The 15,986-nt window shown below is 45.3% G+C and overlaps 1 pseudogene; it reads left to right on the top strand.

The window, feature by feature from the left end:
* Positions 1 to 1,883: 1,883 nt before the first annotated feature.
* LOC145351221 (U2 spliceosomal RNA) lies at positions 1,884 to 2,027 on the top strand (annotated as a pseudogene).
* Positions 2,028 to 15,986: the final 13,959 nt, after the last annotated feature.

The raw sequence follows: 15,986 nt of genomic DNA, 5'->3' as shown, positions 1-15,986 counted from the left end.
CCTTAGAAGCGGAACTTGACAATTTTTAATTCCAGATTTTTACTGAATTCAAATTTCACCATTTGCCATGGTAGGATTTGAACTCAGGTTCCCACAGTGTTACCCTGGATCTCTGGATTACTAGTCTAGCAGCAATATCACTACAGCACTGCCTCTTGTTAGTGCAAGACCTGAGCATTTCTGAAAAAAGAAACTTTCCGTCTGATCTTTTCATCTTGCACTCATCAGAATGTCAAATTTCAAAGAGAACAATTTATACTGCGTAAGGATAGGATGCTGACTGGTTGGTAAGTGGATTCTGATCAGTTGAAACATTGCTATGGGGAATGTTAACCCCCAAGCTTATGTCCAATTAGAAAATAGGTAAGATGAACATAAGAACATAAGAAATAGGAGCAGGAGTAGGCCATCTGGCCCTTCGAGCCTGCCCCGCCATTCAATAAGATCATGGCTGATCTGTCGTGGCTCAGTTCCACTTTCCCGCCCTCTCCCCATAACCCTTAATCCCCTCTCTTATCAAAAACCCATCAACCCGCTTCTTGAAAATATTTAGCGAGGCAGCCTCCACCACTTCAACGGGCAGAGAATTCCAGAGATTCACCACCCTTTGAGTGAAGAAGTTCCTCCTCAACTCCGTTCTAAAACGCCCCCCCTTTATCTTGAGGCTGTGCCCCCTAGTCCTACTGTCTTTTTTGAGTGGGAAGAGTCTCTCCACCTCTATCCTATCCATCCCATTCATCATCTTATACGTCTCAATGAGATCTCCCCTCATTCTTCTAAACTCCAACGAGTACAAGCCTAGTTTATTCAGCCTCTCCTCATAGCTCAACCCCCTCAACTCCGGTATCAGCCTAGTAAACCTCCTCTGCACTCCCTCCAAAGCCAAAATATCTTTGCGCAGGTGCGGCGCCCAAAACTGCACACAGTACTCCAGCTGCGGCCTCACCAATGCCCTATACAGCTGCAGCAAGACCTCCCTACTTTTATATTCAATCCCCCTCGCTATGAAGGCCAGCATCCCATTCACCTTCCTGACCACCTGCTGCACCTGCAGGCTGGGTTTTTGCGACTCATGCACAAGGACCCCGAGGTCCCTCTGCACCGTCGCCTGCTGCAGAGACCCAGAGAGAGTCAAGAATGAAACAGGAAAGTGGAGCTGAGTCCACAATAAGATCAGCCATGATCTTATCAAAATGATATACTCCTGCTCCTGAGTCCTATGACTGTTGTATCAACTTCTGTTATAAATAATGTTTTAGTATGACACTGATTCCACTTTTCTCACTCTCTAGGGAAGGTATCTGACCTGAATATCTCTCAACAAAAGGCTACAGATGGATTCATTGATTTGAACAAGGCAGCTTGATAAATATCTTTAATACAGCTCTCCGCGTAGATTTCCACAGAGTGAATGGAATGAGTCTTGCGCACAGAAAGGCCTTGTGTCTGTTGTGCTTTCATAGGTTCAGGTAATTCAAACAAAGATAGGGTCACACTCCCAATGAAGTGCAAGTTACTGTGAAGAACAACACTGGGCTTTTATTGAAGAGGCTGGCAGGGAAAAAGTCCGACTTATCCAAAGCTCGTTTTAAAACTCATCCTTTCCCTGTCAAAATCTATAGCAAAGAAAGCTGTTGAAAACCAGGTAGCAGGTTCACCGAGAGGCTATTTGATTTTACAGGTGCATGTAAATTATCCATCAATTTGTGGGTGGAGGGGATTCATTGAGGTTTTACTTGAGCACAATTAAAGAGAGACTTGATGAAGCTGTGGTGTGTTTGGGTTAGGAGCTCTCAAGGCTTGTAATGTTTCACTTCATAACTAAATGTAACGCTGAGTTGCCTCCAGTATCACCCTTCAGGAACTTGCTTTCTGGATTTGAAATTTCTCGGCCTTTTGGCTAAGATCAAGTGTAGTATCGACATGCCGCGCTTGGTTGAAGTCATTAGGTTACATTTCAGCTTCATTTGAAGCAATTTTTAAAAGCGGCATCTTTTGGCTAAGATGCAATTGAGATCAAACCTTGGAGAAGGAGTTATGCCTACTCCAATCAGCTTGGATCATGTAGATCAAGCCCGAGACAGGAGGCGAAAGCCTTGTCCTGTCAGGTTGGATCGGGAATGTCTCAACTTGTTGGGACTCTGAATTGGACTTGATTGGATTGAATTGGATTAAAAGCAAAAAAAAAACCCGATGCCACCACTGGAATATCTTCAAGCAGAGATTCAGCCAACACTGTTCAAATTCTTATCAAATGCAGTCTCATGAGCTAATTCAAATCACAGCGATATTTCCATGCAATAGTGACTTCACTTCAAAAGTAATTCATTGTTGTAAAGTGCTTTGGGTCTTCTCGCGTGTACAGTTCAATTGAAATCCATAGAAACCCTACAGTGCAGAAGGAGGCCATTCAGCCCATCGAGTCTGCACTGATCACAATCCCACCCAGGCCCTACCCCCATATCCCTACATATTTACCCATTAATCCCTCTAACCTACACATCTCAGGACACAAAGGGGCAATTTAGCATAACCAATCAATCTAACCCACACTTCTTCAGACTGTGGGAGGAAACCGGAGCACCTGCAGGAAACCCACGCAGACTCAGGGAGAATGTGCAAACTCCACACAGACAGTGACCCAAGCCGGGAATTGAACCCAGGTCCCTGGAGCTGTGAAGCAGCAGTGCTAACCACTGTGCTACCGTGCCGCTCTCTGGCTATGCGAGTCTGTGTACCATTGATGTTCACTGCGCTTGCTTTAGTTAAGCCTTTCAACTAGGGTGGCATTAAGAACATAAGAACATAACATAAGAACATTGTGGCACAGTGGTTAGCACTTCTGCCCCACAGCGCCAGGGACGCAGGTTTAATTGCCAGAAGACTGTCTGTGTAGAGTTTGCATGTTCTCCCCCCATGTCTGTAAGGGTTTCCCCTGGGTGCTCCAGTTTCCTCACACAGTTGGAACAACGTGCTGGTTAGGTGCATTGGCCATGCTAAATTCTCCCTCAGTGTACCCGAATAGGCGCCGGAGTGTGGCGACTTGGGGATTTTCACTGTAACTTTATTACAGTGTTAATGTAAGCCTATTTGTGACACTAATAAATAGACATCCTTTTTCATCATAAATCCATCTAACGCTACCTTGAATAAACTCAATGACCCAATCGCCTCTGCTTTCTAGGGCAAAAAATTCCACAGAGTTCTGGGTGTAAAGGAGCGTTTCCATTTTAAATAGTGTCCCCTAGTTTAATCTCCTCCATAAGGTGAAATACCCTCTCAGTATCCACCTATCAAATCCCCTCGGCATCTCATAATGTGACCTCTCATTCTTCTAAACTCCAATGGATACAGGCCAGCTTGTTCAATAATGCAACAGTAAATGCTTCATCCCAGGAATGAGTCAAGAGAACCTTCTCTGAACTGTTTCTAATCTTTTGTCAATTATAGAGAACAAAACTGTACACAGTTCTCAGAATTTGTACTAATGCCTTGTACAACTGTAGCAAAGCATCCCTACTTTCAGATTCCATTCTCTGAGCAATAAATGCCAAACTTCCATTTGCCTTCTTAATCGCTTGCTATACCTGCATATTTCTTTGTGATTCAGGACACCCAGATCCCTCTGTACCTCAGTATTCTACAATCTCTCTCTGTTTAAATAGTCCACTCCTTTCTTATTATTCCTGCCAAAATGGACAAGTTGACACTTTTCCAGATTATGTTCCATCTGTCGAATTTGTACCCACTCAACCTATCTGTATCCCTTTTACCTCTGTGACCTTGTTGGCAATTTAATTTCTTGGTGTAATTTTTAAATTTAGCTGCCATATGTTCATTCTTTTCAACTGAGTCATTGATATCAATTCTAAGTAGTTGAAGTGCAGTACTCATCCCTGTGAAACTCCACTAATTACAGCTTGCCAACATGAAAAAGACACTTTTTCCTCTGCTCCTAGCTAAAAAAAATCTTTATCCATTTCAATATGTTGCCCACAACAGCATGGGATCTTATTTTGTGTAATAATCCTTGATGTGGCACCTCATTAAATGTCTTAGGGATTCCAAGTCCACCACATCTGCAGGTTCCCCTTTATCCATTTTGTTTGTTACATCCACCAAGAACGCTAATAAATTAGCCAAACATGATTTTCTTTTCACAAAACCATGTTGACTGTTCTTGATCTCCTGGAATGCTGATAGAATCTAAGGGAGTTTAGAATTCTGGCCTTGGATCACTGCAGTTTGCACACTCTCCCTGTGTCTGCATGGGTTTCCTTCAGGTGCTCCAGTTTCCGCCCACAGTCCAAAGATGTGCAGGTTGGGTGGATTGGCCATGCTAAATTGTCCCTTAGTATCGGGGGACCAGAAGGATAAATATGTGGGTTTACGGGGATAGGACCTACACGGGGATTGTGGTCGGTGCAGATTCGATGGGTTGAATGGCCTCCTTCTGCACTGTAGGGATTCTGTGATTCTAACCCAGCAGCCACTTTGATTGGGATACAGCCTGTAGGTCTAATAGCTTCCCCGGTAACAGTTGTCTGGAGCTGGCGATTGTTTTAAGTACCTCCCTCCCTTTCGTTTCTCGGTTTTCACGTATCCTTAGGAAATTGTCTAAATCTTCTATGGTGAAGACAGACACAAAGGCTTTGATTTTACGGGCATGCCCCTGCGAAATCAGGGCAGGCGAATCTTATAGAAAAACATTCCCCATTGGCCTCGGCCCTGAGCTTACAAGCCTCGGGCAGGCGTGCCAGTAAAATTCCTGACAAAAGTTCTTGTTCAATTTCTCCTCCACATCCCTGTTTTTCATTAATTCACTCTTTAAAGGACCAATACCTGCTTCAGTTACTCTTTTCTTATTTCAATACTGTTGGTGTTCTATCTGTTTTTATATTATGAGCAATCTTTATCTTATATCTTTCTCTTATATAAATGATGTGGAAGAAGATGTAGCTGGTGTGATCAGTAAATTTGCGGACGACACGAAGATTGCTGGAGTTGCGGATAGTGATGAACATTGTCAGAGAATACAGCAGGATATAGATAGACTGGAAAATCGGGCGGAGAAATAGCACATGGAATTTAATCCAGATAAATGCGAAGTGATGCATTTCGGTAGATCTAACGTAGGGGGAGCTATACAATAAATGGGAGAACCATCAGAAGTATAGACACACAGAGGGACCTGGGTGTGCAAGTCCACATATCCTCAAAGATGGCAGCGCAGGTGGAGAGGGTGGTGAAGAAGGCATATGGCATGCTTGCCTTTATTGGACGGGGCATAGAGTATAAAAGTTGGCATATGATGTTGCAGCTATATAGAGCGTTGGTTAGGCTACATTTGGAATACTGCGTCCAGTTCTGGTTGCCACACTACCAGAAGGCTTTGGAGAGAAAAGGTTTACCAGGATGTTGCCTGGTATCTTAGCTATAAGGAGAGATTGGGTAAACTGGGGTTGTTCTCCCTGGAAAGACAGAGGATAAGGGGAGACCTAATAGAGGTGTATAAAATTATGAAGGGCATAGATAGGGTGAACAGTGGGAAGCTTTTTCCCAGGTCGGAGGTGACGAACACAAGGGGTCACAAGTTCAAGGTGAGGGGGGGGCAAGGTTCAACACAGAGGTCAGGGGGACATATTTTACACAGAGGGTGGTGGAGGCCTGGAATGCACTGCCAAGCAAGGTGGTTGAGGCGGACACGCTGGGATCGTTTAAGATTTATCTAGCTAGCCACATGAACAGACTGGGAATAGAGGGATACAAACGAATGGTCTAGTTGGGCGCATGAGCAGTACAGGCTTGGCGGGCCGAAGGGCCTGTTCCTGTGCTGTACTGTTCTTTGTTCTTTGTTCTTTATCCCAATCCTTCCCTTTTTGTTTTAGTCATTGTTTAGTCATTGTTTCATTCTTAAAATCTGTCCAATTTTCTGACCTTCCATTAATTTTCACAGATTTGCACATTATTTCTTTCAATTTGATTCTATTTAGTCATGGGTGATGCATCCTTCTCCAACATTCTTTCTCACTGGGACAATTCTCCATTAGATAGCCCCTCAAAAGCCTGTCACTGCATCTGCACTGTGCTAGTTCACTTTAGCCAACTCTGCCTTCGTATCCTTATAGTTATTTTTATTTAAGTTTAAAACACCAGTCTTAGCCCCACATATCTCACCTTCCACTGAACAGGATATTCTATCATGTTATGATCACTGTTACCTAGAGATGTCTTCAGAGTGAGGTTATTGATTAATCCTGTCTTATTGAATATTGCAAGGTCCAGAGTGCTGAATGGCACTGAACATAATGCTCCAAGAAATTGTCCCAAATACACTCTCCCATTGCCAATCTGATTTGTCCAATCTATATTTCAATTAAAGTCATCCACTCTAGTGCCTTTTTTTCAAGTTCTATTAGTTTTTTCCTACATACTCTAACCTACAATATAACTGTTCAGGGGCCCATATACTACTCCCCAAAAGTGACCTTTTACTTTTCCAATTTCTTATCTGTATTTTAAGCTAAGGTCACCTCCCAAGACTGTGCCAATTACATCCTTAATTAACAAAGCCACCCCACAACCTTTTCCTAGCTGAGGAACTCCGTCTAATTCTCACACTTTCCAGAGGTTCATCCAATCCCATGACCACAGTTTTAGTTGAATAATCAGCTCCAATGGTTCAGTGTGTGCTGATTCCAGCAGGAAAATCCCATGGTCCATGGTCAAATGGCGAACGTCGCCAAGCTTGTTGAGTTCAGCTAAGGCAGTCAAGAGGACATCCACTAACCTTGAAAGTCTAGAGGTCAGGGAGGGTTGCAAATCAGCCAGAATTCCTGCTCCTGACTGCATTTTGTCTAAAAATGGACATTGTTGACAGCAACAAGAGCAACAATGCTCTACTCACAAGGTGGGTTGAAAGTAATAAAATCTCACCACGCACTCAGCTAATTCTGGCCCCTTGCACATCCCTGATTTTTGTCCATCCACTATTGGTGGTTGTGCCCTCAACAGCCCAAACGCTGGAATTACTTCCCTCTTTATCCTGCTTTCTCCCTTGAAGAGGCACCGTGTTAACACTGGTTAGCACTGCTGTCTCACAGCGCCAGGAACCTGGGTTCAACTCCCGGCTTTGGATCACTGCCTGTGTGGAGTTTACACATTCTCTCCATGTCTGTGTGGGTTTCCTCTGGGTGCTCCAGTTTCCTCCCACAGTCTGAAAGGTGTGCTGGTTAGACGCATTGACCGTGCTAAATTCTCCCTCAGTGTACCCGAACAGGCTCCAGAGTGTGGAGACTAGGGGATTTTCACAGTAACTTCATTGCAGTGTTAATGTAAGACTACTTGTGACACTAATCAACAAGTAATCTGAGGCTAGGATTTTCTACCAACTATCACTTTACAAGGCTTGATGCCTAATTTTACTTTGTAACATTCACGTAAAGTGCCTTGGGATGTTTATAACATTAAAGACACTACATTAATATTCATTGGTGTTGTTTTGACTCAAAGGTAAGAGGTCTCTTCACTGAACAAAGACCCAACGTGATTGCTATGGATCTCAAAGGTCACGTTACCTCTCAGTCTTCTCCCCAGCGAGGCAATTTTGCTTAAATTCAACGGAATTGCCAGCGAGACAATTAGAATAATTGTGCATTTTCCTGTTAAACCATGTAGCAGGTAATTCCCAGATACGTTTTAACAATCAGGTACACCCAAACCTTTTCACACCTGCCTTGAGTGCAGAAAAGCCCTGTTGTTAATCTAAATGGTTTACTCTGTTAATAGGCCCGACTTTATCTAATCCTTTAATGTCTAACCACTTGTTTTGCAGCGCTAAGATCATAAGGAATAAGTGGACGTGAAGCAGCCATTCAGACAGAACCACTTCTGCAGAGCGTGTACAATGTACTCTATCGTGGATCCTCTCCAACTTAAAATCCTTAATATGCAGGTGCAGCGAGCAATTTGAAAAGCAAACGGTTTCTTTATAAAGGGATCGGAATATAAGCGTAAGGAAGTCTTGCTACAAATATAACGTGGCCATAATCTGCCCTCCCCTCTGTGGGACTGGTGACGATTTAACCTCAGGATCATCACACATTAGACAAGGTGGGGCCCGCATGAATAACCTCAGGCAGTACGGGCATCGAACCCACAGTGTTGGCATCCTCTGCATCACAAACCAGCCGTCCAGCCAACTGAGCTAACTTTTCTCACTCAAGGAGTTGTGAATCTTTGGCATTCCCTACCCCCAGACAGCCAAGGACGCTCGGTCAATGAGTACACTCAAGGCAGGGATCAGTGAATCTTTGGTTACTCGGGGTTTAAGGATATAGGGTTAGTGCAGGAAGGTGGGCAATACAACACCAGCACAATCTTGTTGATAGTGGAGCCAGCTCGAAAGTTCTTAAAAAAACTCCCCAAACATAGTCCAACAAAATGCCAGGATGAACTTCTTACCTCAAAATCTTCACGACCGAACGTTGGCCACATGTCCACCCACCCCAAGGGACAAATACAACAACAGCATTTAACAACAGCAATTTGTATTCATATGGCACCTAGTAACACGTGAAAGATGCCTGATTGGAGTGTCGTTGAACAAAATTTGACCTTGAACCACAGAAGGTGGTACTGGGACATTTGACCTAATGCTTGGCGAGAGAGAGGTTTTAAGAACCATTTTAAAGCAGGAAAGAGAGATCGAGAGGAGGAGGTGTTTATCAAAAGGCAAATCTTTCCTGTTTGAAGAGAGAACATTTTGATTTTGAGACCTCGGGAATTGTTGGGTTGCGTTTATATAGCACCTTTCACAACCTCCGGCCCCCTCAAAGACACAGCCGATGAAGTACTACTGAAGGTGCAATGCAGGAAACACAAAAGCCCATTTGTGCACAGTGAGATCCCACAAACTGAGATAAATTTGAGTGATGCTGGTGGAGGGATGAATATTAACGTCTCACTTCAAAGACAACAACACCAACCAGCCTATTTCCAAACATTGCCCTCCCTTGGGTAATCAAGAATTTGAGTTATAAGGAGAGGCTGGATAGACTGGGGCTTTTTTCTCTGATGCTTAGGAGACTTAGGGGTGATCTTATAGAGGTCTATAAAATATTGAGAGGCATAGATCAGCTAGATGGTCAACATCTTTTCCCAAAGGTAGGAGAGTCTAAAACTAGAGGGTAACGTGAGAGGGGAGAGATACAAAAATGTCCAGAGAGGCAATTTTTTCATACAGAGGGTGGTGAGTGTCTGGAACAAGCTGCCAGAGGGAGTAGTAGAGACGGGTACAATTTTGTCTTTTAAAAAGCATTTAGACCGTTACATGGGCACGATGGGTATAGAGAGATATGGGCCAAATTGGGACTAGCTTAGTGGTTAATAAAAAAGGGCAGCATGGACAAGTTGGGCTGAAGGGCCTGTTTCTGTGCTGTAAACCTCTACGAAACATGCAGTCCTGCAAAGCTGATCGATTTTTAACACATTCTTTATTCTGGTGTGAATATTCGATATCTAGATTCACATCAATAGTGGAAAACCTCAAACACTAGATGATGCTTCGAAGAGTCCTGAGCCTCCAGATCCTCAGATCGATTTAGCACGGTGGCACAGTGGTTAGCAATGCTGCCTCACAGCACCAGGGACCGGGGTTCAGTTCCAGCCTCGGGTGACTTTGTGGAATCTGCATGTTCTCCCCCGTGTCTGTGTGGGCTTCCTCCGAGTGCTCCAGTTTCCTCCCACAGTCCAAAGATGGGCAGTTTAGGATGGATTTGACCATGATACATTCCCCTTATGTATCAGGGGGATTGGCTAGGGTAAATACATGGGGTTATGGGGATAGGTGGGATTAAGGTCCGTGCAGACTCGATGGGCCGAGTGGCCTCTTTCTGCACTGTCGGGATTCTATCATTCTATTCCCCCCACTAACTGTGACACTAAGGCATAGTGTATATGAAAGGTTCTGGAACTCAGGGTTGCCTGTGTGCATGTTACCCAAATTCTTATACCTTAATCTTTCAGTGGCTCACTGTTTGAATTTGTGAGTTGTTTCCTCAATTCAAGTTCTTTCTCAACGTGACAGTGAGAACAGCTGTTTGTATCAACAAATAAGATCCTGTGTGACTGGAATAAAGGTAAATTCTCCCTCCTTGTCCCTCTCTCTGTAATCTTGGACACACTCAACCACATCATCATCTTTTTTGATTTGATTTATTGTTGTCACACGTATTAACATACAGTGAAAAGTAATGTTTCTTGCGCGCTATACAGACAAAGCATACCATTCATAGAGAAGGAAAGGAGAGAGTGCAGAATGTAGTGTTACAGTCATAGCCAGGGTGTAGAGAAAGATCAACTTAACGTGAGATAAGGCCATTCAAAAGTCTGATGGCAGCAGGGAAGAAGTTGTTCTTGCGTTGGTTGATACGTGAGCTCAGACTTTTGTATCTTTTTCTCGACGGAAGAAGGTGGAAGAGAGAATGTCCGGTGTGCGTGAGGTCCTTAATTATGCTGGCTGCTTTGGTGAGGCAGCAGAAAGTACAGACAGAGTCAATGAATGGGAGGCTGGTGATGGACTGGGCTACACTCACAACCTTTTGTAGTTCCTTGTGGTTTTGTACAGAGCAGGAGCCCATACCAAGCTGTGATACAACAGAAAGAATGCTTTCTACACTGTATCTGTAAAAGTTGGTGAGAGTCATAGCGGACATGCCAAATTTCCTTAGCCTTCTGAGAAAGTAGAGGCATTGGTGGACTTTCTTAACTATAGTGTCAGCATGAGGGGGGTGCCAGGACAGTTGTTGGTGATCCTTCACTGCTGGGTGGGTCCGCTCTCACCCAGTTCCATTCCTATCTATCTAACTGTCGCCAGGGAATCACTTGCAATGGCTTCCCTTCCTCCTCCAGCACTGTTACCCTCAATGATCAATCATTGACCCCCGCACCCCCTCCTATTCCTCATCCACATTATGTCACTTGCTGACATGATGCAAAAGCAGTTTTAGCTTACACATGTACACCGACCACACACCACCCAAATCTACCTCACCGTCACCTCTCTCAACTCCTGCATTGTTGCTTAGTGATCAGGATTCTTAGCAACCATCCAGTACTGGATGAGCAGAAGCTTCCGCCAATTCAATATTCAGAAGCAGTTGTTTTTAGGGTTCTCCTGGATGTGCTTTAAGAATTCCACTCCCTCCAAGTCTTTCACACTCTGCCTATTCCAGTTAATCCTGGGGAAGTTAAAATCCCTTACTAATAGTACCCTATTGTTTTTACACTTCTCTGAGATTTGTCTACACATCTGCTCTTCTCTCTCTCCCTGACTGGTTGGGGATCTATAATACACTCCCAGCAACATAATTGCCCCAGTTTGTTTTTAAGTTCTGCCCATATAGCTTCAGTTCTAGGTGCCCCAGTTTCCTGCTAAGATACCATCCCTCCTCACGACAGTAATTGACCCCTTAATCAAGTCTGGAACACAACTGCCTCTTTCACAATCACCCCCACTTCACCTGAAAGTTCTATATCCCAAAATATTGAGCTGCCAGTCCTGCCCCTCCCTCATTCCCGGTGATAGCATCAATGGCATCGATGCCTCAGTTCATAGAATCCCAACAGTGAGAAGAAGGCCATTCGGCTCATCGACAACATTCTCACCCAGGCCCTATTCCCGTAACCCCACGTACTTACCCTGCTAATCCCTCTAACCTACGCATCCCGGAATACTAAGGGGCAATTTAGCATGGCTAATCCACCTCATCTGCATATCTTTGGACTGTGGGAGGAAACCGGAGCACCCGGGGGAAACCTGTGCAAATTCCGCACAGACAGTGACCCAAGCTGGGAATCAAACCCCCACAACTGGAGCTGTGAAACAGCATCACTAATCACTGTGCCACCGTACCATCCATTTTCCTTGCCCATCAGGCTCTTTGCATTAAAATAAATGCCATCCAGCCATATTTGCCATATTCTCTTGGGTCTTAACATGTCTCTCTTTGCTCCGCCTTCCAGATCATAGAATCATAGAATCTACAGTGCAAAATGAGGCCATTTAGCCCATCGAGTCTGCAAAAACCACAATCCCACTCAGGGCCTCAACCCCATGCATTTACCTTAGCTAGTCCCCTGGCACTAAGGGGCAATTTAATGTGGCCAATCCAGCTAACCTGCACATCTTTGGACTGTGGGAGGAAACCGAAGCACCCAGAGGAAACCCACGCAGACACGGGGAGAATGTGCAAACTTCACACAGACAGTGACCCGAGGCCGGGAATTGAACCCGGATCCCTGGCGCTGTGAGGCAGCAGCGCTAACCACTGTGCAAGATTAACTTGTTTCTTTCTATATTCAGCCATACATCACCTCATTCCCCCTGCCAACTTTGTTTTATTTTAAATCCCTCCATTGCTTTACCTCTCCCTCTCTCTGTCATCACTTCCAGTTCCACAACCCTCAAATTCTGGCCTTTTAAACATCCCCCATTTTAATCACTCCAGGAGTGGTGACCAAACCCTCAGCTGCCTGGGCCCCAAGATCTGGAATTCCTTCCATAAACCTCTCCACCTCTCTCTCTTCCTTTAATACGCCCCTTAAAATCTTCCTCTTTGGCTATCTGCCCTTACATCTCGCTCCGCAGCTCAGTGACTAATGTTCCAGGAAGCACCTTTGGATATTATATTACGTTATCAGTACAATATAAATCATAAAATCCTTTCTGTGCAGAAACAAGCCATTCGGCCCACAGAGTCTGCAGCATAGGGGTGGCACGATGGCACAGTGGTCGGCACTTCTGCCTCACAGCACCAGCGACTTGGGTTCAATTCCTTGGATCACTGTCTGTGTGGAGTTTGCACGTTCTCCCCATGTCTGCGTGGGTTTCCTCCTGTTCTCCGGCTTCCTCCCACAGTCCAAAGATATGCAGGGTAAGTAGAACGGCCAGGCTAAGTTGACCCGAGTGGCAGAGGGATTAACGGGATGGATGAGTGGAGTTGTGCGGATAGGGCCCGGGTGCGACTGTTGTCGACGCAGGCTCAATGGGCCGAATGGCTGCTTTTTGTGTTGTAGATTCTATGACTCTACAATGGAGCATTCCACCCAGACCCTATCCATGTAACCCTAGGTGTTTACCCCACAAATCCCCCTAACCTACATGTCTTTGAGACACGAAGGGGCAATGGCTAATCCATCTAACCTGCAAATCTTTGAATTTTGGGAGGAAACCGGAGCACCCGGAGGAAACCCACTCAGACACGGGGAGAATGCGCAAACTCCGCACAGACAGTGACCCGAGGCCGGAATCGAACCCGGGTTCCTGACGCTGTGAGGCAGCTGTGCTAACCGCAGTGCCGCCGTGCTGCTTTAAGTATTCACTGATGTTGTCTTACTCAAGGTGTAGGTGCTACCCGCTGAGCCGCAGCTGATTTGCAATTGGGCGTGGGTCGTGGGGGGTCACTGCTTCTCTCATTGGTCTCCTCATGAGGAATAATTGTGAATAATGCAGAATAATTGCGCATTTTCCTATTAAAACATACACCAGGTAATTCCCAGGCACATTTTAACAAGCCAGATACGCCCAAACCTTTTCACACCTGCCTGGAGTGCAAACGGCCCCGTTGTTAATCTGTGTTAATTGTCCTGACCTTAGCTAATCCTTTAATACCAACCATTGGTTTTGCAACGTGAAGATCATAAGAAATAAATCACTGTAAAAGCAACTGATGCTGAGCGACGTAAGGAGATATTAGGTCAGGTGACCAATGGAGGTAGGCTTTAAGCTTGGAAGTGGAAAGGTTGAAGAGTTTGGGAAGAGAATTCCGGAGAGGAGGAACTTGGGTGTAGATCAGATGGAAGCTGAGATGACACGGGTACAAAAGGGGATCAATGTCGGGAGTGCAGCAGTTCTCCTGGGGCGCAGGCAGGCGCGCAGTGGCTCAAAGTTACCACTAAACCTTAGAACATAGAACACTACAGCACAAACAGGCCCTTCGGCCCACAAGTTGCGCCAATCATATCCCTGCCTACCAGGCCTATCTACAACTCTCAATCCCATTAAATCCCATGTACTCATCCAAAAGTCTCTTAAAAGACCCCAGTGAGTTCGCCTCTACCACCACTGACGGCAGCCGATTCCACTCACTCACCACCCTCTGAGTGAAAAACTTGCACCTTCATTTTTGTTAGCACTCAAAAGAGTGGTGAATCTCTGGGATTCTCTGCCCGTTGAGGTGGTGGAGGCTACCTCGCTAAATATTTTTAAGTCACGGATGGATAGGTTTCTGATAGACAGGGGAATTAAGGGTTATGGGGAGAAAGCGGGAAAGTGGAACTGATCCACTTCAGATCAGCCATGATCTTATTGAATGGCGGGGCAGGCTCGAAGGGCTAGATGGCCTACTCCTGCTCCTATTTCTTATGTTCTTATGTTAGTCCCTGATTGCCAGTTGTTGCATCCCAGTTCTTCCTAAATTGACAGCTGTGCTCGCGGTCTACGCTCATTCCTAGTCAAGCAACATTGGTCAACTGGTTGATTGGCCATGCTAATTTGCCACATAGTGTCAGGAGGATTAGCAGGGTAAAAACATGGGGCTATGGGCACTGGGGCTGGATGGGATTGTGGTTGGTAATAAGTCCAAAGATGTGCAGGTTAGCTGGATTGGCCATACTAAGTTGTCCGTTAGCGTCAGGAGGGATAGCAGGGTAAATGTGTGGGAGTAGAGCCTGGGTGGGATTACGATCAGTACAGACACGATGGGCCAAATGGCCTCCTTCTGCATTATCGGGATTCTATGAGCATCCTGATTTTAAAATTCTCAACCTTGTTTCCAAACCACTCCGTGATCTTGTCCCTCCCTATCACCGTTCCAGCCCCATATCCCTCTGAGGTCTCTGCACTCCTCTAATTCTGGCCTCCTGAGCATGCCCACGCCTTCAGTTGCCTAGGCCGCAAGCCCTGGGATTCCCTCCCCACACCTCTCCACCTAATGTTGCTCCTTTAAGACGATCCTTAAAAGCAATCTCTTCACCAAATATTTGCCAATCTTGCCCCAATATTCCCTGGTGAGGCTCAGTGTCAGGCTTTGTTTTATGTAAATCCGGTAACGTTTCCGTGAGCATTTCATTCTGCTGAAGGCACTGTGTACAAGTTGTTATTACTCAATCGGAATGATTCACTTCTTGACATGTGTATTCCTCCTGCCAGATTCTTATCAAGGAAGACTTTTCCACGAAAGCACATTTGCAACATAAATATAATTCCTCAGCACATTTGGGGATAGGTTCTGGGTAAAATGTTGCAAGCTGTAAGAATTCCGAGTTCCAACATTTCCTAATCATTCGTTGAAATACTCAGGGCTGGAATTTTCCAACCTGCCAGGGGGAGTCTTCCAGTCCCACTGGTCTGAACTGAGATTGTAATGACTTGACAAGCCCTGCTGCAGTGAAATCTGTCCCCGGCAGAGATGTTACAGGGTCCTCACCATGTCTCCAGCTAGCAGATGGGACACCCAGGTATAGTCCTTTGTGCTGCAAATGCTGTCAATGTAATAAACACATATTGACTTGCACTGAGGCTTGAGCACACATTCCAGGGTTAACACTGCTGCGTTGTTAAAGGCAAATCCCTCTGAGACACTACACTCAAACCTTATCTCCATATATTCCAACTCAGAGGAGCAAAACAAGTCTATGGTTCTAATAGTTAAAGAGTAGAATCATAGAATGCTACAGAGCGGAAAGAGGCCATTCAGCCCATCGAGTCTGCACCAGCCACAATCCCACCCAGGCCCTCGCCCCATAACCCCATACATTTACCCTAGCTAATCCCCCTGGTACTAAAGGGTAATTTGGCATGGCCAATCCCGCACAGCTTTGGACTGTGGTAGGAAACCACAGTGCCCGGAGGAAACCCACGCAGATATGGGGAGAATGTGCAAATCCACTTAACCCGCACAGCTTTGGAATGAGGTAGGAAACCA

This window comes from Carcharhinus amblyrhynchos, chromosome 12, assembly GCF_965287045.1.
Source record: "Carcharhinus amblyrhynchos chromosome 12, sCarAmb.v2.hapA, whole genome shotgun sequence".
Classification (NCBI taxonomy): Eukaryota; Metazoa; Chordata; class Chondrichthyes; order Carcharhiniformes; family Carcharhinidae; genus Carcharhinus; species Carcharhinus amblyrhynchos.
This window is presented reverse-complemented; position numbering and strand designations above follow the sequence as displayed.